At 28.9% G+C, this 5,787-nt stretch overlaps 1 non-coding gene across 1 annotated transcript; it reads right to left on the bottom strand.

Moving 5' to 3' along the window:
* Window positions 1-2,540: 2,540 nt before the first annotated feature.
* Window positions 2,541-2,613, bottom strand: Trnak-uuu. The gene has a single exon. It is a non-coding gene; the product is annotated as a tRNA-Lys (tRNA).
* Window positions 2,614-5,787: the final 3,174 nt, after the last annotated feature.

Here is a 5,787-nt window from a genome sequence, read left to right as displayed (position 1 = left end):
ATAGATAGATAGATAGATAGATAGATGGATAGATAGATAGATAGATAGATAGATAGATAGATAGATAGATAGATAGATAGATAGATAGATAGATAGATTGATTGATTGGTTTATTAATTAAACAGATTTTTGCCAGAAACTACATTTTCGTTAATTTTCATTAAAAACTTACCCCCGCAGAATTTTTAACAAAATATGAACCACTGCTGCCTTGATAAATACGCTCCGGCATGACGCCATGCTCGATGGCAGACTCAACTTGGGCCACAATTTCCGTAAAACTGGGATCATCTAAAACAAAAGAGAAACAAATAATTAAATAATTAATTAAAAAAGATTACCAACACACATAAAATGTTATTACTAAAAAAATTAGTTTTTAATATTATTAAACGGCCGGCAGGTCTTTTAAAGTTTTGTTTTTTATAAAAATATTCAAAAGGACATAACATGTTGTGAACAATACCAAAATAACACTAACGCTAAAGACATTGTTGAGCCAAGGAAAATTTTGACGAAAGGACTATTATTAAATGGACATTAAATAAAAAAATTTAAACATTAAATATTTATCTTAAGAAAACGCAACTAGAAACAAAGTTTTGAAATTTTATATGACAAATAGCTATGCGCAAACATATGCACATACACACATACATATGTATGTATATATTTCCTTTTTAACTTTTATAAAAGAATTTTATTATGTTTATGAAAAATAATGTGTAATAATTTAAACTTTACCCTGAAATTGCGTTGAATTTGGTGATGTCTCTTCATATTCATAGGAATCATTACTTTTTAAAGATATTATATCCATTTTAAACTAACAATATAATTGTGTTGTGTTTTTTTTTTTATTTTATCAAAACTATATAATTAATTTTTCATTTATTCCGTAATAATAGGTGTTTGTTTGAATGCACTTTATTTAGTATAAATCTGTAAACTAAAACTTTTCTTGTATCTTTTCATTGGACTTTTTGCTTGTTTTGTTGCTTTTGTACGTATGTAAGTACAAACGTATGTATAATGATGATGATGATTAACCTCGTTTCTTTTCGGGGTTTGCTCGTAGGTTTGCATTTACATGTTTGTCCGTACGTTTAGTATTGACGATATCTCTGCATTTATTTATTGTTACAAAGAAATGTTTTCATCATCAGACAGTAGAATAAGATTTATTTTAGTCGTTTTCGCTAAATGTATTTTTATTATTATAAAAATATGCCAAAATTTTGAGCAAATAGAACTACTTTAGATTGTCAAAGAGCGAGGTTAGATATACGCCGGAATAATAATCTTGTCACGCTATTAGGAAGACTCTGTGATACATATATGTATATTTCTCATTTACTAATGTGTAGATTTTGGGACATTCTACAAGAGGGGGAACCGACTTAAAAAAAAGAGCCTACAACTAAATTATCTTAACTAGATATTGATGCGACGGCTAATATTTGTCCCTATCATCATATAGAAATCTATACCGCTACACTTTGACTGTGGTTAAATTAAGCGTCAGAATAACACGCTACGCTGTTAGAATTTAGTTGCTTAGTCGCATGGCGTTACAGCGGTACAAGCAGTGATATGAATGGTATTGCTCTCTGTGCTGTTGAAAGACTGGATTAGATAAATCTACGCCACTTGGAAGTTATAGGAGATGAGGATATCTCCAATGTTTGGACAAAGTAGGTAGCTGTGGAACAACGAAACTAGAGATTCCCTGGATTTAAACAAATATATCTATTTATCTATCTATCTATCTATCTATCTATCTATCTATCTATCTATCTATCTATCTATCTATCTATCTATCTATCTATCTATCTATCTATCTATCTATCTATCTATCTATCTATCTTTCTATCTATCTATCTATCTATCTATCTGTCTGTCTGTCTGTCTGTCTGTCTGTCTATCTATCTATCTGTTTATCTATCTATTAATCTATCTATCTATCTATCTATCTATCTATCTATCTATCTATCTATCTATCTATCTATCTATCTATCTATCTATCTATCTGTCTATCTATCTATCTATCTATCTATCTATCTATCTATCTATCTATCTATCTATCTATCTATCTATCTATCTATCAATCTATCTATATATCTATCTATTCATATAATACATATAGAAATTAATAGATTCAGAACAGTGCGGATGTTTTGTTTCAATTATTACATCCACTTATTTCTCAAAATAAAACCGCATTTTTGATAAAAAAAAAAATAATGTAAATTCATTTTCTAATCTACAAAAAAATTGCAAACAATTATAACTCTTTATATAAAATATTAATAATAGAAAATAATAATTTATTTTAGCATTATTTGTAAAATTACATGTGTTTGTTTAACAACGCAAAAACAATGAATATTTATTATGAAATTCTTATCAATGTATGGCATTATTGGCAAACTAACTAACTAATGACTGATTCACTTATCATTTCGTATATATTCATACATATGAATACATATATGAAAAGTATATAATTTAATTTGCTTGCTAAAGAAAAAAAGATGTAACGCCCGAGCAGGGACTTGAACCCTGGACCGTTGGATTAAAAGTCCAACGCTCTACCGACTGAGCTACCCGGGCATACTATGATCTAAGGACAAAATATAATAAGCATCAAGAGGTGTTTTTCTCTATAACCACAAATACATTGTTTGTTAGGGGTTGCACATAATATGAAAGTAATGTTAAAAGCTTTAAATGTAGAAAAAAGCTTTTTGAACAGGATATGTTTGATTAGGACAAGTATTAATTTTTATTCGTTTTTTACTCATTTTAAAACATTCCCCTCAGCAACTTGTTCGTAAAATTTTATTTGCATTCACAATATGAATGAGTCATTTAAGAATGGAATAAGTAGCTTTCTGCTAAAATGAATATTTTTTCGTTTAAACGTAACGTTACGTTAACGTATACGGTATTAAATGTTTACATTAAATTTACTCAATGTTTAGCAACAATAGTTTTCATTTTGTTTTAAATTTTTCTTTAGAAATTTAAAAATAATTATCAAAAATTTTAGTTTATTTTGTTTTAAATTTTCAATAAAAAAAATTGAAAAAATTTTATAATTTCTACAAAATTATAAAACAAAAACTCTAATCAGCTTAATACGTAAAGCTATGTAAATGAGCGAAATTTCTCTACAATTTTTACCAAATCCTCAACGTTTAGACAATTTCCAATCTAATGAAAATCGTGAAACTATTTATGATTGCAATTGTAATGAAAAGAATTGTTTTCAAACCACCAGCGACGATGAAGATATTGAAAATTTAGATATTTTAAAAATTTATGCACAAGAATCTGCTGCCACTATAAATAGTTTTTTAATTTGGGATATATTACAAGCTCAATGTCATTGTGTTAACTGTCCGCTTAAAAATTTATGTAAGTTTTAAATTTCAATTATATTTAAACTCTTATCGTTCGCCGCCTAGCCATAGGAGTTTCTTTTTTGTTTATCGCCTTAAAAATGCTAATTTTACCATTAAATTGAATTGAACATTTTTGTTATTACCAACTTTAAGAATGTTGTTTTTAGGTTTTTAAAATAGTTGTAGTTTTAACTATGTCAACCGTTAATAAACATTTACGCGATTTAAGTGTTTTTTATATAAATCCTTTATTCTACGATAATTACTCAGAAGCCTTTAGTTTTAATGAAAATTTTGAATTTAAAGGTGGGTTTTTGAAAAAAAAGAGTTCTATTTAAAATTCTCCAAAACAAAATGTATTATTTCTACTTTTAACTCAAATGAAAATAGGTTTTTAAATCAGTAGTTTTTTTTAATTATCTTAAATTTATGTCCTCCCACTTCCTTAGGATAATGAATTGATTGGATTTTTTTGTTAGTAGTAAATATAGACTTTTCTAAAGGTCTTTGCTTTCAATTCAAGTACAATGTTAAACGTATACACAAAATTAAGTACAAATACACTTGTCGACAGTATAATACCGACAGTTGTGTTAAATGCACTTGAACGAAACAAAATTTAATCAGTTTCATTCACAAAAGATAGCTAAATAGATAGATAGATATATAGATAGATAGATAGATAGATAGATAGATAGATAGATAGATAGATAGATAGATAGATAGATAGATAGATAGATAGATAGATAGATAGATAGATAGATAGATAGATAGATAGATAGATAGATAGATAGATAGATAGATAGATAGATAGATAGATAGATAGATAGATAGATAGATAGATATAGATAGATAAACAGATAGATAAACAGATAGATAAACAGATAGATAAACAGATAGATAGATAGGTAGATAGATAGATAGATAGATAGATAGATAGATAGATAGATAGATAGATAGATAGATAGATAGATAGATAGATAGATAGATAGATAGATAGATAGATAAATAAATAGATAGCTCTTCTAATATCAGGTGTTCTTAGGAATACGTTCAGTAAAGCATTGTTTGCTCTTCTAGACTGGCTACATGCAGATCTTCTTGCTAGACAACTGGCAATAAATACTGCAGTCCGGTTAAGCACTTCAAACAGATGCAAAGATCGTAGAACTCCCACCAAACCTACACGTTTTTAATGACTTTTGTATTGTGGAACCTTTTAAAACGAGACATTTACGGTCCAGTGGGAACCCCCACCTTTAAATGCTGTTGGTTTTTGTATTTACACAGATCAATCAAAAAGAAGTTAAGATGTTGGCAGGGGCATTTTTATTGAGGAATTTGGAACAAAAATCTCCCTTAGACTCAATGAGTGTACTATCTTACAAGCTGCAATTTCGGGGATAAAAAGAACATCAAATTGGTTTTAATACTATGAGCTATCTAACAGCCTCCATTAAATCTTTGATCGGTATATATTCTACATTAAAACTTGTGCAAGAATGCCGAGCGTCTCTTAATGAAATGGCGAGACATTCAACAATTACCCATGTTTGTGTCGAAGGACACGGGGACAACATTGCTGATACTTTGGCGAAAGCTGTGACGAGAATAGCTACTGTGTCCCACTATCGTCACACTATTAAAGATGATAAATATATGTTACATGTTACTGTTTAGCTTAAGTTGGTCTTATACTGTGTCTGCTATGCGATCAGGCACGTCCGATCTTTAAGTATAACCTTTAAATACATCCAGTATATATTGATGACGTGTCACTGCTTTTGGACAGTTCGCTTAAAGCTAAAAGGCGTTCTTATATATGTTTAAATGAGTTCTTTGTTTGGTATAGTGGTTTTAAGCATACTATCGACTATAAGTTCAAAAGTTTTACGTAGGAAGGACGTAAGACTTATCGATCGATAGGACTTAGGTTAGTCTAGGTTTCCCTGGTTTAGATATAAATATTACCCTTGCATTTTGCCATTTTTAAGCATGCAGTAAATATCTGTAACAGATGTAGGAAAACCACTACCTTCCCCATCCAGCAAAAAAGTCGTAAAGATGTCATACGGCCCGGCAGCTTTTTGGGAAGCTAAGCTCTTGATTTCCTCCCTTAACCATATCAAATGTAATAACTATTTCCATGTTAGCCTCCCCCTATTTGTTTTTATTGAAATTTTTTCAAAAAATTACCATTTTCCAGAACAAATCTCAAAGTATAATTAAACTTTAAATATTTTTATAAAAGAGAAGATAACAAAATAATTTAAACAATTTAATTTGCTTTGAAAATCTGTTTATTATCTCTATGAGATTCTATGGTTTCTATAGAAGAAAAAGGAAAAAAATGCGTTATAGACAAATGTATTAATTGTTG

The sequence above is a fragment of the Lucilia cuprina genome, chromosome 4, assembly GCF_022045245.1.
Source record: "Lucilia cuprina isolate Lc7/37 chromosome 4, ASM2204524v1, whole genome shotgun sequence".
NCBI classification, from domain to species: domain Eukaryota; kingdom Metazoa; phylum Arthropoda; class Insecta; order Diptera; family Calliphoridae; genus Lucilia; species Lucilia cuprina.
Note: the sequence above shows the minus strand (reverse complement) of the source record. Positions and strands in the feature narration are given on the sequence as shown.